Source organism: Castor canadensis, chromosome 13 (genome assembly GCF_047511655.1).
Source record: "Castor canadensis chromosome 13, mCasCan1.hap1v2, whole genome shotgun sequence".
NCBI classification, from domain to species: domain Eukaryota; kingdom Metazoa; phylum Chordata; class Mammalia; order Rodentia; family Castoridae; genus Castor; species Castor canadensis.
The window spans coordinates 10790936-10818620 of record NC_133398.1 but is presented as its reverse complement, the minus strand read 5'-3'; the positions used below and the strand labels follow the sequence as shown (position 1 = coordinate 10818620).

The window sequence follows — 27685 nt, the reverse complement described above, 5'->3', positions numbered from 1 at the left end:
TCTTGCTTATTAGCAAGTTCAAGGCTGAGTTTGATCCTTAGCACTGATCCTCCCTTCCCTCACCAAAAAAACAAAAAGGAAGAAAGAAAGAAAGAAAGGTCCCTGGCACTAGCAGAACACCTCTTCTAGGCTAGGGTATAAATAAACCAGCATAATCTCCATGGCCAAAGAAGTTACTGGATAGCAACGAACAAGTTAGTCAAGAAGAGACTCAGGCTAGAAAACAGCTCTCCTTTTTCTTCAAATTGCATTTACTCAGTACCACATGACTCCCAAAGAACATGTATGTGACAAAAAAGCACTCTGGTGAACTGTGGTATGAAACACAGCCAGCAAGAAAACTCCAGGGAACGTTGTGATCAGAAGCCAAGGCAGGAAACCAGAGGTGAATGCCCCAAGAGAGGCAAGACATAATGATGGTGTTAATCATTATGCCTTGAAGAAGAGGGAGTCCTTAAATTTAGAGAGATCCTACCCCAGTGCTGGTACCAACTGGCTGAATTGGGCAAATTAAATTACTTTACTTCTCCATCTTATTTCTCTTTTATCTATAAAATGAGTATTATAAGTACCATGGATAAAAATACTCATCCCAGTGCTTGGCTACAATGGACATTTAATTAGCTATTACTTATTTATATTAGTTTCTTATATTAGTTTACTAATTTTCTAGTTAGCTATTATTTTCATTATCCTCACAGGTCCACACTTAATGCAATAATGATATAAATGTAAAGAAAATAACTTGAAGTCAATGTTAAAGGAGAGTCATGGTGACATAGGTAAGAGGGAGATCTGATAATAGTAGAGAAACTGGCCACAAGCCAAGGAATGCCAGCAATCTCCAGAAGCTGGACGAGAATGTGTTCTCTTCTCCTTAGAGCTTACAAAGGAATCAGGGCTAGGCCAACACCTTAGTTTGAGTCCAGTGATACTGATTTGGACTTCTGACTTTAAGAATTGTAAAAGAATAAATTGCTGATGCATTAAGGCAAATGGTAATTTGTTATAGTTGCACAGAAAATGAATATACAATTTTTTGAAGACAAACAAACACACTTTAAGACTTGTCCAAAAATCACACAACAAAGAGCAAGTATGCAGAGAGAAGCAGACATATGAGACTATGCAACCAGAGGAAAAGAGAATGACAGACATGGGAAGAGGAAATGCCTAGGTTCTTAAGGACTCTATGGCTCCTAGACTTTTCTGAGGCTTCTAAACTAAGCAAACAGCAAATCAACAAAGTGTTACCTCCATTTTCTTGTAATACAATCTTCCTGTTTTTCTTTCTTAAGGTAATTAAATAAGTTTCTGCTATGAGCAACTAAAAAAAATCTTTATTTAAGTAAAAAGAAAAGATACCCTACAAAAATGGCAGTGGGGTAATAAGTATTCTTTTCCTTTTGAAAACATAAAGGAAGTTCAAAGTAAACATTAGAGCAAAGTTACAATAACAAATTTTTAAAAATTAAAAAAAATAAGTAAGGTAAAGCTAAACATGCAAAATGAATGGCATAAAAACAGCACTCACTATGTTTGGGATGGTATTTCCTAGAGTGCTAGGCTGGAGGAGCTGAAAAGGCTTGGAAATAGAGTATGAATACTGTTGGAAAATCATAATTAATTGTAGAAGAATTTAAATTTTCTAATTTTAAATTAGAACCTTCAATATTAGAGGGGAGGAGGATGTGGCTCAGTGACACAGCACTTGCCTAGAATGTGGGAGGCCCTGAGTTCAATCCCCAGAACCACTACCAACAAAAAACTACAAAAAATCTCAAACCAAAAAAAAAAAACCTGTAACAGGGAGGAAGACCAGAAAAAAAACAGACAGGCCTGTGTTCTGATAAAGTAGCAAGTTAGAAGGGATGGCACAGCAGAGAGATAAAACCTAAAGAATCCAAATGTGAAGAGGGTCACATAGGGGTAGAAGGGCACTTAGCAGTAGGGTGAAGCAGCCTATAGAATTGCATATAACCATACATGGGTTAAATCAATCAATCTATCTATCTATCTATCTATTTATTTCCTCTGTAACCTCCTTGAAAGGGTTTATAAGGTGAGACCCCTTTGTTCTCAGGGCTCAGTGGACATGAGTCCACTGAGTCTGTACTGGCACAATAAAGCACTGCTTCCTTGTCTCAGTGTCCCGTGTCTCTGTTGGAGTTCCCATAATACTTCTGGGGGTTGCTGGGATTGCAGAGATGGTGCTTTCCACCTCCATTGTTGCAGGGGTGTGCTCTCCGGCCTGCCTGGAGAAGTGATCCCAACAGGTGCCAGTGGACAGCTTGATCTGGAAGGGGACTTATCCTCCCAGAGAGTTGGGGTGAGTGCTCAGCCACACAATAGAACCCAGTGAGGCACAAGAACCAGTGATGGGAGTGCCATCCATAGACTGGTAAAAACCTGGGTTTGAATTCAGGCCTGCCTCAGGAGGCAGAAGGGGAGTCTGATCAACTCCCAGTGAGACACCTTGGTAATCGCCTTTTGGGGTGAAACTGTGTCTCTCAGGTTCAGGGTGTAGGGTGGAAGTACTGTGCTATGTGAGACTGTGTAAAAGTATGAGCCTGAGATGCAGCCCACTGCAACGTGAGTGTGGAGTCCCAATCCATGGGTCTGTGGTGAATTCATACAGGTCAAGGGTGAGCCCTAACAGGGCCTCCAGTCCTTTGTTTATACGAACTCACTACAGCCAAAGAGATGACCAAATCCCTGTAAAGGGAGTGAGGACCCTGTGTAGGTGTAGTTCCTGGCCAGGCAACAGCATCCAGGCCACTGATAAGGGGTATGTATTGTTCTCCCTTGTGTGTCAGAGAAGAGGCCCCCCTTTACCTCTCCTCCAAAATGCCTACCCCTCTGAGTCTGTTTTGCCATCTGGTAACAGAAGGAGATGGGTGAAAATCAGAGTATAAACACTCCCTTGGAGTGTATGGTTAAAAACTTTAAAAAGAGATTTAATGGAAATTATGGAGTTAACTCCTAACAAGCTTAAGGCCCTTTATGAAGTAGATTGGCCTGCTCTTGGTGTAGGGTGGCCCCCAGAAGGGTCATTAGATGAAACTGTGGTTAATGAAGTTTATAGGGCAATTGTAGGAAGGCCTGGGCACCTAGATCAATTTCCCTATATTGACTGCTGGCAGGCTGCTATCCTCAACCAGTCCACATGGCTAAGGCCCTGTCTGGAAGAGGCCTGTAGAATTATGGTAGCTAGGATGGCTGCACCTTCCAAGTGTAAGGGAGAAAACAAAGGAACCTATACTGGCTGAGGAACCTTAGGAAATACCACCATCCCATGTACCAATTTATCCACTTCTGCCACCAGTACACAGTTCCACACCCCCACCTCTGACATTGGAGAGGAAACTCAAGGGACAGTCACACCTGTAAAATCTGGCCTGGAAGCCCCTGGGACTCCAGGCTCCCTGACCTCCCCAAGTCCTATGGACTCCATGCCGACTCCAAGTCCACTAATTCTCACTGAACATCTCTCATTTGATCAGGAGCATCTAACCAGTCTCCTTGAGGACCCCCTCCTCTCCTCAGACTCTCGCTGCCCTGCAGATGCCCAAGGGAAGCCCAGAGCCCCATGTATTATGACCAGGAAGGCCAAATACAAGGAAGAGGACAGAGATTTGTCTATCAACCCTTTACCACCACAGACCTTCTCAATTGGAAAAATCATACCCCCTCGTTCATGGAAAAGCCTCAGATGCTGATTGATTTAATAGAGTAGTTTATCCAGACTCACAAACCCACCTGGACAGACTGTTGACAGCTTCTTCTGACTCTATTTAATACTGAAGAGTGGTGCTGTATAACACTGGCAGCTCTAAAGTGGTTAGAAGATCAAACCCTGGCATATGCTCAGGCCCACTTCCCTGAGAAAGACCCCCATTGGGACCCCAATGATGACTGAGATTACTGGCAACTTGAGCAGTATCAGGAGGCATTATTGAGGGGCATGAAGGAAGGAGGCCATGAACATGAGCACATCAGAGGTCCTCCAAGGGCCGGATAAGAATCCTGGCCAGTTCTATAAGTGTAGGTGTGAGGCCTTCCGTTTGTAAACCCCTTTGATCCGGAAGCCACTAAAAACAAGCAGAGATTAATGCCACTTTTGTTGGTCAGGCCCAGGGGAACATAAGGTGAAAATTGCAGAAACTGGAAGGATTCTCAGGAATGAATGCTAGCCAGCTTCTGGAGGTGGCCACAAAGATTTTTGTCAATCCGGATCAGAAGGCAAGGTGGGAGGCTGACAGGAAGATGAAAAGGAAAGTGGATCTCCTTGCAGCAGCCCTTGCTGGACAGTCAGGTGGACCCTGGCGAGCTAATCCAGGCAGGGGCAGAGGCAATCCCTGAGGATGATGACAAAATGTTGCCAGGATACCCCTGTCCTAGGAAGGAACTAGGGCGACATCAATGTGCCTACTGTCATAAGGAAGGGCCCTGGAATAATGATTGTCCCCAATGGGCCAGGGACTCCCAAAAGACCCCCCAGACCAGAGGCAGAGGCCCAGTTGTCAAAGGAAAATATCAGACCACCTACAGGGGAGCCAGTCCCTGGGAAGAAAACAATGTCAGTCTGGCAGGCCTAGAGGGCTATGAGGAGGAGGAGGACTAGGACAGACTGGTCTCCATTCTACTGGGCCCCCAGGAGCCTATGGTCCAAATAAAAATAGGGGGCCATCCTGCTGATTTCATGGTGGACACGGGCACAGAACATTCAGTTGTGACCCAATCAGTGGGTTCCCATTCTAACAAGCATAAAACTATTATTGGGGCTACAGGAGACCAGATCCACTGCCCCTTCTTAATGGCTAGACGATGCAATCTTGGGAGTCATGAAGTAAGGTATTAATTCCTTTATCTCCCTGATAGCTCTGTGGGCCTGATAGGCAGGGACTTTTTATGGAAGCTGAGAGCACAGATAACTTTTGATTCAGATGGCAGAGCAGCATTAAAGTTGAGAGGACCTGAGGTAAAGACTCTAAACCTCACGGTTGCACAAAAAGAGGAATGGCAGCTCTATGCCAATGAAGGGAGGCCTCTGAGATTCCTGAGCTTCCCTTCAAGATTCCAGGTGTATGGGTTGAAGATAACTCTCCCAGGTCTGGCCCAAAATGTGCCCCCAGTAGTGGTGGAACTAAAGCCAGGAGTCACTCTGTCAGCCAGAAGCAGTACTTCATTCCCTGCAAGGTCCAGGTTGGAATTCAAAAAGTCTCTGACAGACTCTTAAAATATGGAATCCTCTGACCTTGTCAGTCATACTGAAACACACTCCCTTATTACCAGTCCAGAAACTGGGTACTGAGGATTTCAGGCCAGTTCAGGGCCTTCAGGTAGTAAATTCAGCAACTGTCACTTTGCACCCCATAGTCCCAAATCCATACACACTTTTAGGCCTTGTCCCAGCTCAGGCACAGTTTTTTTACCTGCCTAGATCTTAGAGACTCATTCTTTTGCATCCACCTGGCCCCACCACAGAGCCAGACGATTTTTGCCTTCCGATGGGAAAAATCCCAATATTGGAGAAAAGAGGCAACTAGCTTGGACTCGGTTGCCACAAGGTTTCAAAAATTCACTCGCTATTTTCGGAACTGTCTTGGCATCTGACCTAAAAGCCATCTCAGCTGACCAGCACAGCTGCACACTCCTCCAGTACATAGATGACCTCCTGCTGGCTGGACTAACTTGGGAAGACTGTATGGAAGGGACACACCTTCTCCTTTCTCTTTTATGGGAGGCAGGATACAAAGTCTAGCAAAAAGGTCTAGAGTTGCCAAAACACTGTCAAATACCTTGCCTTTCACCTGTCCCAGGGGCAACACTCACTTGGCCCTGAGAGAAAACAGGCTGTATGTTCCATCCCAGACCCCAAGACCCGCCAGCAAATTAGTGAGTTTTTGGTAGCTGCAGGTTTCTGCCAAATCTGGATCCCTAACTACTCCCTCCTAGCCAAACCCCTCTATGAAACCATAAATGGGGGAGAATGGGAGCCTTTAATAGGGGAAGGGAGCAAGAGAAAGCCTTTAGGGAAATCAAGAAGGCACTCACAAATGCCCCTGCTCTAGGCCTGTGGATATGATGAAAGCCCTTTTTCCTGTATGTCCATGAGCAAAAGGGAACAGCCAGTGGGGTCCTGACTCAGTTACTAGGCTCCTGGCATTGTCTGGTGGCTTACTTGTCAAAACAACTTGAGGCTGGCTGCCTTACCTGCGTGCTCTAGCAGTTACCACTGCCCTGGTGACAGAAGCAGACAATCTCACCCTAGGGCAAGAAGGCACAGTCCTGATTCCCCACTCCATCCTGACACTCATGGAGTATAAGGGAAATTATTGGCTGACTATCTCTCAGATGGGCAAATACCAGAGTATGGTATCTGAAAACCCATGCATCCAGCTGGAGGTTGTTAAGACTCTAAACCCAGTCGCTCTACTGCCAGTTGACTTGGGCCCCTGCGAGCATGACTGCTTAGAGGTTATCTCTAGCTGGCCATATCTAACCAATCAGCCTATCAGCAATCTGGATGTTGAAGATTTCATACACAGCAGCAGCTTTGTCTGAGATGGCACACACTTTGCCGGATATGCATTGGTGACTTTGGACTCAGTCACTGAGGCTTGCCCACTGCCAGTTGGGACGTCTGCACAAAAGGCTAAACTTCACTCCAGCTCGCTGCAGGAGTGTGAGTAAACATCTACACTGACTCTAAATATGCTTTCACAACCATTCATGTTCATGGGGCCTTATAATAAAGAAAGGGGACTCATTAACTCCGGAGGAAAAAATATCAAGTATGAGCAGGAAATCCTAGAACTGCTAGATACTGTGTGGGTCCCTAAACGGGTGGCAGTTATACACTGTTAAGGGCACCAGAAGGGAGATGCATCAATTGTCTGGGGAAAGCGGAAAGCTGACAAAGAGGCCAAACAAGTGGCCCTCACGAGGGGACCAGCCCCAACTGTTCTGACAGCTGCCTTGTTCCCATGCCCCTTAGCTGAATGTGATGCATGGTACACATCACAAGAACAGGCTTGGCTTAAGACTGAGGAGGGAAATTTTCTACCGGATGGATGGTGGAAGTTTGCTGATGGCTGCATTGCCATACCTGAGTCACTGGCCCCTACATAAAGAACTCATTCAGGGAGAACAGCCCTTGAGACCATCCTGGGCCAGCATTTTTATGTTCCCAAGCTCTCCAGCATAAGTAAGGCAGCATGTGAGAGATGCAGCCTATGTGCCAAAAATAACCCCAGACAAGGGCCAAGAGCGCCTCCACAGTGTTGGTGGAACTCCTCTTGAAAACTTAATTGCAGACTTCACTGAAATGCCACAAGTTCGAGAATGCAAATATCTGTTACTGTTTGTTTGTACCTTCTCAGAATGGGTGGAAGCCTTCCCCACATTTGACTGAAAAGGCCTGGGAGGTGGCCAGATGTTTGCTAAAGGAAACCATCCCTCAGTCTGAAACACCTGTCTATTGGGCCAGCCTTTGTGGCAGAGGTGGTACAGCTGATAGCTAAGGGCCTAGGAATCACCTGGAAGTTGCATATGGTCTACTACCCCCAGACTTCAGGAAAAGTGGAATGCATGAATAGAACCCTAAAATAAGAGTTAGGAAAACTGTGCCAGGAGACCCATCTGCAGGGGGGATCAATTACTTCCCAAAGCATTCTAAGGATTAGGTCTAGTCCCATGAAGTGGACAGGGCTCTTACCCTTTGAAATCCTTTATGGACACCCATCCCCCTTAATCAAGGGCATAAAGGGGGACCTTAAGGAAATAGGTGACCTCACCTTGAGGCAGCAGATGCAGGCCCTCAGGGTGACTCTCTCAAAGATCAATGATTGGGACCAGGAGAGACTTCTCACCAGCCTAACAACCCCCACACATCTTTACAGGCCAAGGGATGTCTGGGTAAAGGAATGGAATGTTCAACCAATAAAGACTCATTGGGGAAGCCCTTTTGTTGTTTATTTTGTCTACCACTACTGCAGTTAAAGTAGCAGAGATAGTTCCCTGGATCCATTAATCTGAGTCAAGCCACCTTCTTAGAGTGGGAGTGCATCCCCAATCCGGCTTCGCTGTGTAAGATCACCCTCCGGAATGTCAGCAACCTTCATCATCAGGACTCCGCTTCCCAGGAAACAGCAGAGGACCATGAACAACAGGATGACAGCCCTGCTCTAGTCACTCTAGAAGCTGACTAGTCTACGCAGGGCAGAAGCTTGAGGAGTTGACTATCCAACGGGATAAACAAACTGTTGTCTGTGTCGGTTATTTTACTGTTATGCATTGTCATCCTGTCTATATCCATTGCTGTAGTTCTCACTCTAATCTTTGCCATAGGATTGGCAGAAACCACCCACGTTGACTGGACCCACGGTGAAAAGTTTTTATTAGCTCTCTTCTACCTCTTTTGGGCAGGATGCATAAGTACTGTTTATTTTACTGACCCAGTTTCCCTTCATGGTCCCAGAGCCCACATCTTGTGACCTATGTATGCATAACACTCAGCAGGAAGTGTTGTCACTAGGACTTTGCTTTTCCATACTTTACTATTCCTGTGTAGGCACCATCATCAGGTCATGCAGTCATAATTGTACCATCTATTCAGTGTGTTCCCATGGTAATCAGCATATCTGATTACCCCACCTACAGCCCTCGGGAACTATGTGTGGAGGTCCAGAGATTTGATGAGACTGTTTGGGGGGGAATTAGGGACCTCATTAACTGTACACAGGTATTCAACCCTGATAAACCAGTGTCAGTGTATATACAGTCATAAGCTGAGATACCAGCCGATGTGGAGGCCTACCCTGGGAGAGAGTCCATATGTTAAATGATAAATACAATGTGCCCAGACCCACAAGGCAGGTCATATGGTGGCACAGGTTGGCATTACTGCACTTACTGGAGTTGTGTCTCATGGGCTACTTGGCAGACAGTGGGACACTCAGCTCTCCTCCCCATGGGAACACCTACACCCCACTGTACCCTAGGCAATTGAATTCTGTAAATTTTACTATACTTAAGCCCTCAGATTGGGAACAGGGACATATGATCAGTATAAAGATAAATGGAAAGGGGTATGATCCTGGGACCCGACAGCACCTCAAGTGAGTAACTATCAACCATGAGAGTTCCTCTTACCAAGTCTTTCATTCCTTTTATGAGGAAATGAAAAGTGAGTTCCCTGTATCTGTTTCTTTCATTGGCTGAATCAATAGCCCAGACACTGAATGTCACTTCATGCTAGTTTGTGGAAGAACCAACATGGGAGACCACTGGCCATGGGAAGCAAAGGAGCTAGACCCATGGGTGCTCTTTAATGAGACCACCTTCCCCAACCACAGGAAAAGCCTCTGGCTTCTAAAACCTTCTATCAATTGGAATCACTGTATCTCCTGCCCAAAGGCCGGTTCTCTACCCTGGTAAGGGATTTAACTTGTTTAGAACAGAAGTTTTACAATGACACTGCCCAAGAGACCCAATGGTGGGGAGCTCCAAACCACACAGAACTCCAGCCCTACCCACTGGCCAACTTTTCTAATCTCCAGAAAGCTTTGAACAATCTTACCACAAACATAGGCGCCCAGGGGGCTATATTGGATCTGCAGGAAGCAAGCTTATATGGTGCTACCTAGCAGCTGGTTTGAGTCTTGTGTACTAGGCTCAATCAGGCCATCCTTCTTCTTGCTTCCTCCTAGACAAGGTGAAAAACTGGGAGTTCCTATATATGTAGAAAAATTAAGTCGACCAAAATGGGGTGCCTTGGAAAGATAATGAATGGCCTCTTGTGCAAATCACCCAGTACTATGGTCCTGCCAATTGGGCAGAAGATGGGTCCTGGGGTTATTATACCCCTATATATATGCTTAACCGCATCATCAGGCTGCAGGCTGTTGTTGAAATTATAACTAATGGAACCGCAAGAGCTCTTAATTTGCTGGCAAAATAAAGTACTAAAATGTGCAATGTTATCTATCAAAACCACTTAGCTTAGACTACTTACTTGCTTCTGAGGGAGGAGTTTGTGGAAAATTTAACATACACAACTGCTGCTTACAGATTGATGATGAAGGGAAGGTCACAGAAGAAATCACAGACAGAATGAGGAAACCTTGCCCATGTCTCCGTCCAGACTTGGAGAGGATGGAATCCCAATGATCTGTTTAGAGAATAGTTCTCTGCCTTGGATGGTTTCAGAACCCTGATAAGGGCAATGGGCCTTGTCCTGGAAGCATGCTTAATATTACCCTGCCTGATTCATTTGGTATTGCAGTCCATCAGGACCTTTATGGAGGACACTACAGAAAGGAAAATGGCCTCCCATGTAATGATGTTATGGAAATATATACCTCTAATTCTAGATGATGCTCTTTGACCCTAGGTGGGTCTGAGCATCAAAGGGAAGGAATAATGCAGCAGGGAGGAGGACCAGAAGAAAAACAGACCGGCCTGCGTTCTGATAAAGTAGTAGGGAGGAAGGGATGGCAAAGCAGAGAGATAAAGCCGTAGGGGTAGAAGGGCATCTAGCACTAAGGTGAAGTAGCCTACAGAATTGCATATGACCTTGTTTTTGGGGTTTTTTTTTTTTTTTTCCTCTATAACCTCCTTGGAAGGGTATATAAGGTGAGACCCCTTTGTTCTCAGGGCTCAGCCTTTGGACATAAGTCCGCTGAGTCTGTGCTGGCAAAATAAAGTGTTGCTTCCTTGCCTCAGTGTCCCATGTCTCTGCTTGATTTCCCATAACAAACCTTCAACACTGTATTAGCTATTATACTATAAACCAGAACTTTACTACAATAAACTTAAAAATACTTATAATTTAATTATTACCTACAAAGACCACATCTTTTTTTCACTGAGCATCTACCATAACACGGACTCATGTAATCTTGAAAACCCATAGGTGAGTACAATCATCACCATTTTATAATAATAGAACAGAGACTCAAAGTGTTAAGTCATTTACCCAAGTGCCAATATCAGAACTGTGGTTCAATAATCTCTTCACAAAGCATTCCTATGGCGTTTTGTGGAGTACCTGGATCATGAGCAAAGGACTCACTGAACAACAATCACATACAGACCCATTAAGAAAGTGATCAGACAGTAACACTGTTTTTTTTTCAGAGTCATTTTAAAAGTTTGCATCAAGATGAAAGACTACTGGGGCATGTTCCTCCAATAATGGGAACAAGGAGCTGAGTCCTGACTGCTCTGACTGGTCATAACAATTATTATTCCTATATTTTGTTTTTTCAAACAGAAAATGACTATGTCAGAGACTAAGGAACTAATGGAAAAAGGAATTCCTCAAGAGTACAAAAGATCAATCTTATAGCTCTTCAAAGAAGCATCTGGAAAACTTCTCTAACAAAATGTAGAAAAACAATAGATTAGCTACTGCTAGTTTAGCACTTAGATGCCAGGCTCTGGCCAAGTACTCAATATATATTATTATGTTGAATCATCAGAACAAATCTCCCATCAGGAAGTGCCACTCATTAATAGCCATCCAACTAGTAAGGGAGGAAGCTAGGGTTATAATCCCAAAGAGTCTACATTCCTGACCATTAATTCTTTGGCCACAGCATGGCAAATCTATCCATTTTATATGCAGGTAAGTCTGTACCTGCCCTACTTAACTAACCAACCGAGCCACGGTCTTCCTTTATAAGTTAATGAACTGAGCAAAACATGTCCCTTATGGTGTCTGACTAGATATTAGAGATTTCTGCACTTCTTATGCATGTTTAATTCATTATCTCATTGATGCAAGGTCAAGGCTAGAATTTTTTTTTTTTTGTGCTACTGGGGTTTGAACTCAGAGCCTTGAGCTTGATGGGCGAGTGTTCTACCACTTGAGCTACATCCCATCCAATAAGGATTATTCTTATAGATGAGATAAAACCATCCAATGGTTTTTCAAACTATCTACTATGAAATGTACAAGAAGTTTTTGCCTGCAGAGTTTATCACAGTAACTGTGAGAGGAATTATTATCCCCGTATTACTTAATCTGGATCCTAAAAAGTTAGAAAAAGTCTTAGAAATTACCTTGAACACTACTCTGGAGGCAGACATCAGAAAGATCATGAATTGAGGCCAGTCCATGCAAAAAGTTAGCAAGACCCCCATCTCAACCAACATGCTGGGTATAGTGTAACACATCAAATAATCCCAGTCATGCAGGAGGCATAGGTGGTAGGACTGCAGTCTGAGGCTGGCCCTGGGTAAAAAAACGAAAACAAAACAAAACAAAACACAAGACCCTTTCCGAAAAAATTACTAAAGCAAAAAAGGGCTGGGGGCATGGCTTAAGTGGTAGCAAGCATGAGATGCTAAGTTCAACCCTTAGTACCACAAAAAGAGGGAGGGAGGGAAGGAGGAAGGGAGGGAAGGACAGACTTTAGACAAGACATGCATGAAGTCCCTCTACAATTTTCTAAGATGTGGTTGAACTCATATTAACTTGCACATCTCTGGTGATTCAATAAAACACTTCAGCCCATTTGTTTTGTATTTAGACAGTTCTAATGGTTCAAAAGCTTTTCTAGGTAAACCTGACGTTTACCTATTGCCCTTAGCAATATGCTCATGGGCAAAAATAAATGCACAATCTAATGCAGTTCATTTACAAACCATTCAGAAACTTCTAGATAAGAATGGGGTTTGTGATTTTTTAATTCTCATTTGTTTTTAATGAATCAGATAATATCAAAATCTGTCTTAAAAGTATCCAGAATGGACTTTTCTTACTACAAGACTGAATTAGTTTTGTTTATATATTTCCAGGCAGGTGTTCTACCACTTGAGCCAGTCCCATTGTTTATATGTTTTTACAACTACCGCCATCAAAAAGCACATATTTTATTATTAACGAACCTATAATGAGAAAACGGAAGCTCAAAGAGACAGAGAAATTTAATGTTTATTATTTAGCCAGTAAGGAGTGGAGATAAAATTAGAATTTGAAATTTTCCAATTCTAAGACTGTTATACTTCAACCAAGCCTCCACCTTAATTCCTATCTGGTTCATAGGTATCTAAAATCTGAAGTATTTAACACATTAATCCATGTCTTTCCTATTTTATTCTTGAAAAGTTGAATGATGAACCAAAAGACAGGGATTTACATTTGCCATTGATTAATTTTATCTTTATATAACAAATTATGTACGTCATTCTGGTCTACTGAAATCTTTGGGGGATCTGGGTCTTGTCACCTAGTATGTTAAGCTATTTCTTCTACTTCCTTCTTTGATTTCACTTCCATCATTAAAATAATATTAAGTGGAATCTGATATTCAGAAGCAGTTGAAGCCCCTTCTCTAATCTAATTTAGTCAGTAGTATTCTGGAAACAGCTGTTTAGTTCTGTCTCTTAATGAGGAATTAGGACAGGTGCAGGTCAATGCTGTACATAAAATGCCATGAAAATCTTTGTTATGTGGTTCAATGGAATCCCGGGGTAATGGGATCTATGGCATTCTCTGGCGAGTGGAACTACCACAGAGGAAATTTGACAACCATTTTAAATTCAGTGCTCTTAATCTATTAATTACTGCATTAATCTGTACTACCTAAAATATGATGGGAAGAAAACTGGTCAAATAAGCACTTCAAAGTTGAGGCCAAAGTTCATATTAGAACTGATGAAGAGCTGAGGGTTTAATGATGGGGGAAAAAAAAAATCAAAATCTTCATTTCTTGCTTTTGTCCCCAGGAAAAGATAGCAAGGCAGAAATCAAGAGTTTTTAAGGAATTTTTTCTTTTGCTAGCTTCGAACTGAGATCCTCCAGACTCCCAAGTACCTAGGATTATCCGTGTGAGCCATCGGTGCCTGACTAAGAAATTTTCAACTATTAAACTTTAAACTTAATTAAGAAGGTGGAGTGGCTCAAGAGGTAAGAGTGCCTACCTACCTAAACTTAATTAAGAAGATTGGGATTAGGCGAATAGATCTAAAGGGAGTTGCTCTGAGAGTGCACAGCAAGGTACGTGTCAGATTTGAGGAAAGAGGAAGGGTAACTAGACTGTACAAATCTCTGGGGCATAGGCAAACAAAAAGAGTGACTAGATTAAAAAAAATCAGGATTCTTGGGTTCAAACCCAGGCTGTCACTTGCTAGCCGTGTCTTTGTGAAAGCTCTTAACCTCTCTAGAAGTACCTCAGTTTCTAGTCTATAAAATGGATTTTTTTTTGGGTGGTATTGGGGGTGTAAACTCAGGGCCTTGTGTGCGCTACAAGTTGAGTGGGGCCCCCAGCCCCCTTTGCTTTTTCAGGTAGGGTCTTCGTCCTCAGACCATACTCCTCGCACCTATATCCTCCCCTGTAGCTAGGACAACTGACATGCACCATCATGCCCAGCTTATTTGTGCTTGGGTATGCCTTGAACCACAATCCTTCCAATCTCTACCTCCCAAGTAGCTGGGATTACAGGTGTGAGCCACTGAGCAGGACTAAAATAGATATTATTATCTTTCTCAAAGAACTGTTGTGAAAATCAATAAAATTACATATAAATGACACAGGACTCAAGCTTTCTTGTAGTTTGTATTAGAATGAAAGAGCTTTGGAAAGTGTAAGTGCTACATAATATTGTTGATAGTCTTCTTTTTTTTAACCTAAAAAACTTTAAAAAATTAAACTAGCACAGAAGAGAAGTACTCAGGCTAGTGGCGAGAGAAAGCTAGTGATCTCACACTCTAAATTTGTTGCTGGAAATCCTTCTTCAACTTGGGTTTTTTCCAAGAGGAACCTCACTCCTTTCTAAGAAAGTCAGTATATTTCACTAAGCTTCAGCAAAACTATCAAGAATTATATAGAAATACCCATAGAGCTGGCTAGCAAGTGTGAGGGCCTCAGTCCAAACTCTGGTACCACAAAACAAACAAACAAAAAACCACACAGATAAAATACTATATAATTTAAGATATTATCCTATCCCTCTATATTTAAGAGTCATGGTCTGCCTAAACTTACTCCACAAAATGTTCTAAATATTGCTGGTTACCCATGGTAAATGTAACTAAACATGAGCATAAAGAAAAAACCTAACACACTTGGTTTTTGGTGTGGTCTTCCCAAACCTTAGGAGCAATATTAAGAATTTTTTAAATCAGAAATTATTCTACTGTAGGTAACAAGAACTATCATGTTAAATGCCATTTCTTCAAACTTCAAGCTCCTGATGAGATAGATAAGAACAGATCCAGAGCTGAGTTAGAGTTTCTGTGGACACATTAATTTTCAGCGTCAGAAATGTCAAATTCAAAGGAAACAATGAAAATGATGGAGAAGTTACTGATGAAGTGATCTGAGAGGTTACTAATAACCACAGCCAGGTACAGAGCCCTAACAACATCTTTCAAAGCACCACTGACATGTGTCCACTTAAGTAAGTGGATGTTTCCATCTCCTTATTACTCAGCAGGAACAAAAAGCAAATAAAAACAGAGATTTAAAAACTAGAATTTTACAAAATTTAGGTTCTTTCTTATTCAGAAAAGTAGGAGAGTCTTTCAGTTATACCTAACCAAAGTTACTTCATAGATAATTAAAGACATTAATAGTAATATCTGGTGCCATGCTTGAGACAGAGATGTACATTCTTGAATAAATGAACAATAAGTTAAAAAAATGGTGTGACTTAGTGTTTTCTAAATTACAAGTCATAACTCATAGCATCATGACTGACATTTTGAAAACATGAAAGAGAAAATATCAGTGTATCCCATACAGCAAGGGTAAAATATTGACAAGTATGCACATTTGTGTGTATGTGTGCAGTAGAATGCTAGATCACAATGGACCAAATACAGAGATGTAAAAAGTTTGAAATTCACTGACCTGGTGTTTTGACAGGGAACTGGGTGTGGTGATGCACACCTGTAATTTCAGCATTCAGAAGGCAGGAAGATCAAAAGTTCAAGACCAGCATGGGCTACATAGTGGAACCTCTCTCAAAAGTCAAACCAAACTAAACCAAACCAAAATAAACGAACCAAAACAAAACAAAATACTGGATTCAGATTTCTGCTCTACCTCCTCCTAGCTTTATAATCATGAGAAAAGAACTCATCTAAGTCTCACTGTTAATTCTAACATCTCTACTGTAACAACATAGATGAGTTGTACAAACAACGTTGGGTCAAAGAAGTCAGACAGAAAAAAACATATAAACCAGGCATGGTGGTACACATCTATAATCCCAGCACTCAGAGGCTGAGGTAGAAGAGGCCTAGGCCAACCTGGGTTACATATCAAGACCCTGTCTCAAAAAGAAACAAAACAAAAACAAGTAAAAAAAAAAAAATACAAAAAAAAAAAAAAGCCTAAAGAACATATACTGCAAATTTCTGTCTGTAGTAAGCTCTAAAAAGGGATATATAGTGTAGAGAGTAGGGTTGGAGAAAAGTTTCTGGACCCTGACACTGTTCTATGCCTTGACCCAGGCGGTGCTTTCTTTACAATAATTCATTAAGATGTAATTTTATATACTTTTCTCTATGTAAGGATTAATATTTTACAATATACAAAAAAGTTAAAAACAAAAGATAGCAGGGCACTCCAGAAAAGGAAATGACTTCCACAATGGCAAAAGGACTGAAAAGAAATGGAAGGTGTGTTTGAGGTAATGGTGTGAAGGCCTTCAGAAGGAGAGAGCTCTTACGGAGAAGTGGTGGGAGATAGCTTTGAAAACTACTTTGGAACTGAGTGAAATAGATATTCTTCTACTGAGAGAAGCTACTAGATTTTTTAATAGAAATCTATCTGAATCAAAGTAGTGTTTTGGGAATATTAATCTCAAAATGAAAGCCAGTGTACAAAAGAGAGGGAAAAGATGGGTGGCATGAGCATCCAGGTAAGGAAATATTGAAGAAGGGTAAGTGCAAGTGAAAAGACAGCTTAGGGAAGCTAGAGAGGGCTAGATGAATGACTGGTGGAGGACAAGTATCAAGGAGGAACCCTAATGTGGCTGTGAGAAATGTGACATCACTCTAGAAAAGAGGGAAACAAAAATTGAGTAAGGAGCAAAATCAATGGTCTTAGTTTAAGAGCAGACAATGTCAAGCCACACACATGTTCTAAAGGCAGTTATTTAGAGGACAAAAGTCGGGGCCAGAATGAAGGATATGGAAGCCATCAAAATGTGAAAGAGCTGAAGCTAGTGCAATACAGCAAAATCCTAAGAGGAGAGAGATGTGAGGAGAACCCACAGGATAAAACTGAGTCAGAGAGGGGAAGGAAGGTGAGGGGAGTGAAAGAAGTCAAGTGAGATGAAATGGCCTCCACAGAAGAAAAAGGCAGATGATAAACCCATAATTAACAGAAAGATAAGAATAAAAGGGCTTCATAAAGAAACAACATTATAAAATGCAGCAGATCAAAGGGTGTGAGGAATAAGGAAAGGCTCCAAGATCACTAAGTGAACCCTTTTAGTGGTTAGGACAAAAACCAATCAATCAATCAATCAATCACACTGAGTTAAAAATAGGTGACTGGGCCAGGCATAGTGCTCAATGCCTATAATCCCAGCACTCAGGAAGTGGAGGCAGGAGGACTTCAAGTTTAAAGCCAGCCTGGGCTAAATAGAAGACACTATCTCAAAAAAAATCTTACAGGATGGACTTAGCTCAGTGGAAGACTGCTTGCCTAGCATGCATATGCCCTAGGTTTAGTCTATCCCCAAGAACTAGGGGAAAAGGGGAGGAAAAAAAAAAAGAGGTGACCGGTAAAGAAATAAAATAGATCATGATCCATTTAAAGAATGTTAGAGAAACAAACTTTTGTAGGAAGCAGAAAAAGATTCAAGCAGATGCTTTTTCTTCATTAAACTATGAGAGATTCATATGCATTTAAAGAAGATATAAAAACACAGGCTTTTAAGAGAAGAATTACATGTAATTCAGGCACACTTAAAAAGAGGAATGTGCATTCAAAGTAAAGCAAGTTAAATATTTCAATTTTTCTGTTGTACCTTATTTATTTAATTTTGTGGGGGAAGTGGGACTGTGGCTTGAACTCAGGGCTTTGTGCTTACAAAGTAGGCACTCTACCACTTGAACCACATCTCCAGTCCATTTTGTTCTCATTATTTTGGAGATAGGGTCTCACAAACTATTTGACTGGGATGGCCTCAAACCATGACCCTCCCAATTTCAGCCTTCCAAGTAGCAAGGATTACAGGCATGAGACACCATTGTCTAGCAATTCTTTTTATCATTTTTTTTGGGGGGGGCGTGGTATAAGGGATTTGAACTCAGGATTCTGCACTTGCAAAGCAGGTGCTCTACCACTTGAGCCATTCCGCCAGCCCTCTTTTATGTTGAGTATTCTTGAGACAGGGTCTTGTGACCTATTTGCCCATGCTGGCCTTGAACCATGATCCTCCTGATGGTTAGGATTACAGGCCTGAGTCACCGGTGTTTTTTTAAAAAGTGACTTGCCCAGGATCAGAAGAGTGATTTGCCCAACTTCACAAAGCAAGTCAGTAATGAAGGTGAGTTTCAACCTCATCACTTTTCTAAAGACACACTTCCCATTATGCAACACTGCCTCCTGTAATAGGGAGGAAAGAGAAGGGTGGGAGGTGTGGTAGGCATGGCAAGACTGAACCTTAGGACTTTTTTTTTTTTAAGAGACAAAGAAACAACAAGAGTCACAAAAAATCTGTGGAAAGGAACCAACTAGATATATTCATACTATCCTGTAAGCAAGCACTACATACCCTACATTAGCAACCAAATCACTTTTACCTTAATTTGGTTCAATACCGGCTAAAACTGGTCATTAAAAGATCTGTTACTCTCATTCCTCCACTCAGCCTTGTTACAAGATACCTCTCCCACTCCAAGAAGGGCATTTTACCCATTCCAAGAGCTCAGGTTACACAAATTACATTTTGGAAACTGATTTTTATCAAAACCTGTTATTTAGACTATGATGAAGGCCAGATTTAGGAAACAGAGAGTACAGATGCTCAATTAACCAAAATTATACTGACAACTAAGGCAATCTGGAATTTGCCTGGTTAAAGGGTATTTTAAATAAAAGGATCTGTTTCACCAAGATTACTGATTCTACCTCCCTGATCAGTTTCCCATTCATTCAGTTTCATAGGTTACTACCATCTGAAATGAAGGCTTTACGTGGTGTGACAGAATTGAAATTGAGAACAGGTACTCTCGAAATTCCATTAGCAAACACAGAATTTAAACAGAAATAAGTAAAACTCTTAGAATTTTTATTCCACTTGCATACCACTCCTACTCTCTTGCACATAACTACTATAAAAATCCATTTCCAGAGGTCACGTATAGAATTCTTCAGAGAACATTTTAAAAATGACATCAGTTGAATAAGAACAAGTGAGCAATCCATGACAGTGATGTGCACTGATAGAAGAATAAGTATTAGTGTTCCACAGCTCATGAGAGTGACTATAGTTTATAACAATTTAAAGAACTAGAGGAAAGGAGTTTAAAGGTTCCCAACACAAAGGAATGATAAGTGTCTTAAGGAGATGGAAATGCTAACTACACTGGATTTGATCATTACACATTTATAAACGTACTAAATTAGCATACTTTTATTAGCATACTTATTCCATAAATATGATTGGTATGAACTAAATGTTTGGGAGTTATTTCTACTGATCACTGAATAAAAAATGGGAAAAAGACAAAATAAAAAGTTATTGATGCCATTCACTGCTTAGGTCTTTGGAAAGGACTCCCAAAATTTCATTTAGCTGAAGTGAATTCAAGGAAAAGGCTACCTCTTTGCTTGAATCCCAGATGAAGGTGGGGGCAAGAAAAAAAAAGTCAGAATAAAGCCACTAGTCCCTAACTATTTCCTACATGCAGGGTTCTTTGAATTAGGATTATAGTTCCTATTTGTGATGAAAATAGTTGTCATACTGATTATAAGCTTAGACTATCCAGCTGGAGGAAAAAAACTTGCAAATTTGTGTTTTGTCCTACTTGGACTGCCACTGGGAATTTTTAAGGATTCTTTGTTTCACTTATTTTTTTAAAAAGTTGGTTGCATGGGAGGGAAAAAATACAAAATTTTCTCTGAAAAAAGTATATATACTGGATTTGGAGGTGTAGCTAAGTTGTAGAGCGCCAGCTTCTTAAGGGCTAAGCCCTGAGTTCAAACTCCAGCCTCAATGACAACCACCACAAAAACAACTATATATAGACATTTCATTAATAGATAGCTTAGGGGCTGGCAGAGTGGCTTAAGTGGTAGAGTGCCTGTCTACCAAGTGGGAGAACTGAGTTCAAACCCCAGTACTGCCAAAAACAAAACAAAACAAAACCCCGAATAGATAGCTTGGGCTCATGCACTGTAAGTCTAAACAACTATTTTTGAAGTTGAAAGTACAAAGTAGACACTAATTCACTATTCAGCAATTATCACTTCTTGCTTAAATCAATTTGACATTTATTCAAAATTGGCAGGTCCCCCTACACTCTTCATGTATCTCACAGCAGGGAAGAGTCGGAGAGCAATCCCATCATTTCAATACAGTCAATACTAAAGTAGGAAGAGAAGGTGTGGTGGGTATGGAGGAGTGGGTGAGTCTGAAGGTAATGGAGAGGTAGAGGGAATGTAGCTCTGCTGATCTAAAAAAGGTATCATCTGAACAGAGTCACAGCATAGACTGTATCAAAGGGAAGTCAGCCAGACGGAACAGCACAAGCAAAGGCTTGCTGGTTATATTATGTAAGTGTATTTTACAAGTGTGGTATAAGGCCAACAGGAGGACCACTATCAATACTGGAATAGTGGTTGTGGAGTTAAATTGACGTGGGAAGTTGTTTTAGGGAGACTGTAGTACAGATAAGATTATCAGAGGAGTCCATAGCAAGAGAGCAGCATCTATACCTTTTGGGCTGTCTGCTCAGCTCATACCACTTTTTTTTTTTTGGAGAATAGCTATTGCCCTGTCTGTGAGGCACTTGGTTTATACTGTAGACAAGCTGACTAGGGACAGAGAATGGCCACTGCTACTTGGACTGGAAAAAAGATTCTTGCTCAAGCTAATCTAGTGAAATTCTCTGTTCTCAAGGTTTTGTACTGGAGATACATGGTTAGTACTGGCTTCTGATGAGACTGGAAATGTGAATGTGACCAGTGAGATGGCTCGTTTCTCAAAAACCACATTTGTCTACATGGTGATGAGGGCAAGGAAAGAAGTGAAGCAGAAGTTCTCTAACACATGGCTTCAGAGTGACCAAGAATAGTTTGTAATTATTGAAGCTTGCCCTACCTCCTGAATCCCAACTATTCAGTATTTCTGTATGTCTATGCATTTTCCCCACAGTATGTCCATTCCCCACCCCCTCAGTAGCTTCCACTCAGGTCTTGAGTTACTTAAGTTTGATGAGAATTTTTAAGTTTGATGAGAATTTTTCTTACTTTACAATCAAAATAATTTGAGTATGACAGACTTTAAAGAAAGCCTACCTATATTTTGAGGTCAAGAAGAGCACAGAGACAGAAGTGGTACACCCTATGAGGGAAGGAAATCATGAACAGCACAATGCCAGGGAAGTCACAGAAACAAAGAGGTGTACAAAATAAGAGGCAGTTAACAGTGCAGAGAAACTGGGATGAGGCCATAGGTGGAATGGGAATGGAGCTACATGTAGTCAGTAGAAAGTTACAATGTGAAAGATTTCAATTCAGAATAAGCACTTAGTAGTAGTCAAAGCTACTTTGTAGTGATGAGTAGTGAGTACCTTATTTACTTTTTAAAAGAATGCTAGCATTCCCCCTTCCATTGGCATAGATGACCTGTTGAAACTTCTTTCAGGGCTTCTATGTGAAATTTAAGCAAGTGTCAAAATGCCTAAGCAATCTTTTAATGCAGTATTTTTAAAAGTCAAAATTAATGCAAGAATAAAATAAAAATTTAAACAAAGACCAGAGGGCTGGGAATGTAGCTCAGAGGTAGAACATTTGCCTAGCATACATGTGGCCCTGAGTTCAATTCCCAGTACAGGGCTTTAAAAAAAAAAAAAAAAAAACCAGTATTGTCAGATTTTTTTCTTTTGCCTTAGGCTCCAGTAATGGCTAGACATAGCACTGTTACTGATCTTTTCACTGATCATCATTGGGAATCATCTGAAGACAACTTCAGAAGATGGAGGTAAAGAGCTACATAGCAAGGAGTCAAGAAACAGGCAGAAACAACTGCTAGAGACTACTTTTTCCAAAATGTTTGGTTGATGAAGGAACGCTCATTTGCAAGCAAGGAAAATGAAGCTCAGAGAAGTGACTTACCCAAGGTCATACTGGATAAAAACATGAAGGAACTGGAAATCATTAAGGAACTGGGTTCCTTGCCCTTTTCTGCTCCACAGTAGGTATAAGCTTGGTGCAGATCTGTGGTATATACACATGCAATGGAAGAAATATTGGAAATTTATCTGAAGTACTTTCCAGTGAAGCACTTCCATAAGCAAACCAGGCAAAGTCAATTTTCTAGAATTCCTAAGAGCAAGACAGCCAAACTAGAGATATAGGAAAGTGTAGGAAGAGCATTGTGACATAACAAGAATGACGATCTTCTTTCTCCAGGGTACCAGGATTTCCCAAAATCCTGGGTGGTATAAACCATGAAGGATTCTAAGTATCTGTGCCTAAGAAATGGGCATCAGAAAGCATCAAAGTGAGGTCTGAAGGTTATCTGTGGTTTTGGCATGAGAAAGGTTGACTACATACATAAGAAATCTACTGGCCTTTGTAATTTTTCTGAATACTTCGTGGTTCAAGGTTACATTAATCTGAAACGTTCACATTGAAAAATAGGTGCCAACATGTGATATCCTATCAGGAACAATAGAAAAAAAGTCTCATATGATCCAGTCTTTGAAGGAAAAATTATGAGTCCCCAACCCATCAAGTGATTAACCTGAAAACAATAAATGAACAAAACAGGAAGCCCTGTGCTCTTTATCTGAAGGGTGCTGTGTAGCCTGGAATTTCTCCTGCATGCATAGAATTGCAGTTCCTCAGTGCTTAAACGGATATCAGAAAGTCATCTATTCCAGCATAAGGAATGAATGCTAGCATACTTTCCTAAATGAGGCACTTACTACCTTACCACTGCAGAAGAGCTTTTATAATTAAGTTCTTATTTATTCTGACTTGACATTTTTCACCCTTTCTTTCACTTTTCTACCAACTAGATCTAGCTCCATTCTCTGGATCCCCTGGGCTAGCCTTTCACAGAAGAAAACAACAACCACAGTTCCCTAAGTTTTTTTTATTTTCATGTAAGAAATATAAATATAGTACTGGGGTTTGAACTTAGGATTTCACACTTGGAAAGCAGGTACTCTATCGCTTGAGCCACTCCTCCATCCCTCATGTAAGAAGTATTTATTGAAGAAACCAACAAACTGAGTATTTTATATGGCATGTCTTTCTGACAAAAATTTTATTGTCTTCTTCCATACTTTCATGTCAGAGTTCTTTTAGAATATAGCATTTACAGTGTTTGTAATAGTGAAAAGTTGGATAGTAGTGAAAAGTTAAGTTTATTTGACCAAGAGGCAGAATGAGGAAGACGTGACAATATGCCATAATTAGTACCTTTGCCTGACACTAGATAAAGTGCTGCCATACCATTATTTTAACCTATCTTATATTAAAATGATACATTAAGAAATTGAGTAAGCCCTTTCTGGTAGTCTAAGAGGACGTGGTAGGTAGATCAGGACGTGGTAGATCCTCTGGGGTGAAATTCTGCATTTCCCTGGGTCTTCTGGTAGGAGCTATGATCAACTATGCAGATAACACCAGAGCCAAAAATCTGCCCATCATCTCCATGAAGGGAATCAAGAGAGGACTGAACAGACTTCCTGATGCTGGTGTAGGTGACATGATGATGGTCACAGTTAAGAAAAGCAAACTAGAGCTAAGAAAGAAGGTACATCCAGCAGTGGTAATTTGACAACAAAAGTCATATTGGCATGTTTCTTTATTTTGATGATAACAGAGGTCATAGTAAACAATAAAGTTGAGATGAAAGGTTCTGCAATCCAGGACCAGTTGCAAAGGAGTGTATAGACATGTGGTCCAGGATTGCATCCAATGCAGGTAGCATTGTATGATTAGCCAGTGTATTTGTAAAAAAAAAAAATAATAATAATAACAAACATTACCCATTAAAAAGTATTTGGCAAAAGTAAAAAATATTGATTGACTCTCTCTGCTTCTAGCCTCCCCCTTCCACATGGCCTACCATGGCTTTTCGTTAATAAACTTCAAGGTCTCCCTCACTACAAAAAAGAAAAAAAGAAATTGACTGTCACATTGTCCTGTAAAAATTCTACATTCCTTTTGAATATGTAGAAATTAATTCTTTCTCAGTCCCTGTAGTCTCATCCCCACATGCTTTTTTAGAATCACATACGCTAAACACTTGGACTCAAATACTAATTTTTTTTTTTTAAAGTCCAGGCTGGCCCTGAACTTGTGATCCTCCTGCCTTGTTGATTACTGGCGTGTGCCACCACGACCGGCAACCTAATTTGACACTAGGAAGAAAAAAAAGAAAAAGAAAAGCCACCCACCATAAAATATTGCACATTTATCATATGCTATAAAACACTTGGACTCAACTTCTTAGCTTTTTATTTCTAGGAACCATTAATTTTACCAAATAAATGTTTAAGCAGTCTTGGAAGGGGAGGAGGAGTGCTTGTTTTATGAAAGTATTGATCCGGTGCCTCAGGGAATCAGAACTTTTGGTTCTGATGGTGACATTAGTAAAATCATGTGAATGTAATATGTGGACAAATGCTCATTGTTTAAGCTTCACAATTTGTGACCTTAGTGATGAACACAAAACGGGCTCCAGGACTTACTCTGAACATTGTTTACAACACATGAAAAGAGTTACAAAAGCATATGAGAATGTGCTCAATAATGTATGTCTCCAATAGGCTGGGAGCTCACATTGAATAAAAGAAAATGGAGAAAGCTCCTACCAATGCAGGCATTCTCTCTCAGCTTCCTGGCTGCCTTTATGTAAGCTCCTCTGCTCTGCTATGCCCTCCCTGTCATGATAGCCAAACCTCTGAAACCATGAGCTAAATTAAATCTTTCCATCTTTGGGCTGGCGGAGTGAGAGCTGGTAAGAATGCCTGCCTAACAAGGGTAAGGCCCTGAGTTCAAACACCAGCACTGCCAAATCTTTCCTTCTTTAAGTTGTTTCTCTCAGGTATTTACAATGAAAAACTCTGACTACCACAGTGGCTTTCTGGTAAGGTAGTATTGCCACACTATATTTTCTATTCTCATAGAACATGTGGTTTTACTTAAAGTGTACTAACTGGTCTCTCTTTCATGAGGACCAGGGACGTAGGTGACTGATTACTAAGCTTTGGGCACTGACCCAAGGTTTCCAGGCTGGTCCACTAGTTTGTCATCTAGAGTTCTCATAAAATGTGTGCTTTGATTAAAAGACAGAGAAACTACAGTGTTCATTTATTCAACTGGAATTCATTGGTGATTGCTTTGTGTTTGGTATCAGGCTATGTATTTGGGATTGGAAGGGGAGAGGAGACGAGAATCTCTCTCTGTCCTGTGAAGTAGTTAGTACAGAGAAATAGTTCCACACATAATTAAGTACAACAAAGTGTTAGAGGTAAAATGATAGCAGTAAGACAGGGTATAGAAGTTGTGCTGGTGTATCCAATTAGGCTTTGAACAGTAATGCATCATGAGAGACTGGTACAAGTTTGCCAGACTGGTAAAGTGAGAACAGCTCTCCACAGCAGAAGGAGCATGAAGGACATGACAATGTAAAATCACCTGGTAGAGTATGGCGTGAATGATACAGCCCACACAGGACAGAGATTGGTTCTAGATACAAGGGAAACCCTAAGGAGAACTTTGGTCTGTGAGTGGAATCCCCTACCCCTAGGCAAGTGACAGCCTTCTTCACATTCCTGTCAGTACTTTGTCAGAGAGAACACAGGTCTGCCTCAGAGCTGGAAGCCTGGACAATGGAGGTTTAACACTTCAACAAGCTACTGCTGGGATTTAGAAAGGGTATGTGGCAGCCTTACTTAGCGTTGCTCCAAACTGCCAGGTACTAACTACAGAGGAAGAGGATTCCAGCACGTGGCACTGAGAAGTTATACTCTCTTCCAAGGGGCCATCTGTCCTCTGGGGGAAATGTTCTAAACAGAAATAAGACCTGCTGTATATCTTAGTGAATGGGAAAATGGTTTTCTATGTCAAGTTGTGTTTGTTTTATAGTGAAATAATCACTATATTTTTGCTTACATCTTGTGAAATAGTAAATGACTTAGTGATCAAAACATCATAATACTCCTGGAACTTTTGTTTTAAATTTCATTTTATAATTAGTACGGAGTAAAACTGAATTTCTGGGGAGAATGCACTGTTCTGTGAATATGTATATAATGTACCACCATAATCAAGATACCCCAGAACGCTCCTTCATGCTTTTAAATTGTGGTCATACTATCACCTTACTCCTAATCCTTACCAGTCACTGATCTGTTCTGTTACTATGATTTTATCTTTTGGATGAGATAATAGGGCATTAACCCCCCTACACCCCAACTGTGGGACTGGAATTTGAACTCAGGGCTTCACACTTGCAAAGCAGGTACTTTTACCACTTGAGGCACACCACCAGTCCATTTTGCTCTGGTTATTTTGGAGATGGGAGTTTCTCAAGCTACTTGCTTGGGCTGGCCTCAAACTGTGATCCTCTTTATCTCAGCCTCTTAAGTGGCTAGGACTACAGGTATGAGCTGCCAAAGGTCCCTGGCTTAACAGGGCATAAACTTTTGAAACTAGATTCTTTCCATCAGTATAATGTCTCTGAGATTCATTCAAATTGTTACAAGATTTAACGGTTTGTTGTTCTTTTTCTTTTTCTTCCCCCAAGGTGCTGGGCATTAAACTCAAGACTTCACACATGCTAGGCAAGTGCTCTGCCACTGAACTCCCTTCTCAGTCTCAGGTTATTGCTCAGTAGTACTCCATTGTATGTTTACAGATCCTTCCTACTCTTGATATTTCCAGTTTGAGGTGATTAGGAATAAAAACTGCAATAAACATTCACGTGTAAGTTTGTGTGTGACCCTACCTTAAAATTTTCTATGTCAAATACCTAGGAGTAGAATTTCTGGTCATGGGTGGTAATATAGATTTAATTTTAGAGCCTGTCAAACTGTTTTCTATATGATGATGGCATCTGCATTCTCACCTGTAATACATACAGGTCACCACTGGATACTGTCATTTTTTAGTCATCCCAATGTGTAGTTTTAATTGGCTGATGGTGTTGAACATCTTTTCAAATACTCAGTTTACAGCCATGTCATCATTGGAGAAGTGTTCATTTAAGCCTTTGAATTTTTTTGTTCACTAAATAATATATTTATATACATGTGTGTGTATTTTTAAGAAAAGGCCTCATACTCACTTTGTAGCCCAGTGTAGCCTCAAATTTACAATTGTCTTACCTCAGCCTCCCAAATGCTAGGGTTATAGGTCTATGTCAACTGCCTGGCTCTTCTCAATTTTTAACTGAATTATTTTCTTATTGTTTAAAGAGTTCTTTATGTAGTCTAGATATAGTTCCTTTTTCAAACAAGTTTTCTTTATAA

General features: G+C 40.9%; 1 protein-coding gene and 1 pseudogene across 3 annotated transcripts in view; one reads left to right on the top strand and one right to left on the bottom strand.

Annotated features, from left to right (window-relative positions):
* The window catches only part of Nr6a1 (nuclear receptor subfamily 6 group A member 1), a 209277-nt gene that overhangs the window by 36713 nt on the left and 144879 nt on the right, over nt 1-27685 (bottom strand). The window lies entirely within an intron of this gene.
* LOC109688259 (large ribosomal subunit protein uL14 pseudogene) lies at nt 22587-24308 on the top strand (annotated as a pseudogene).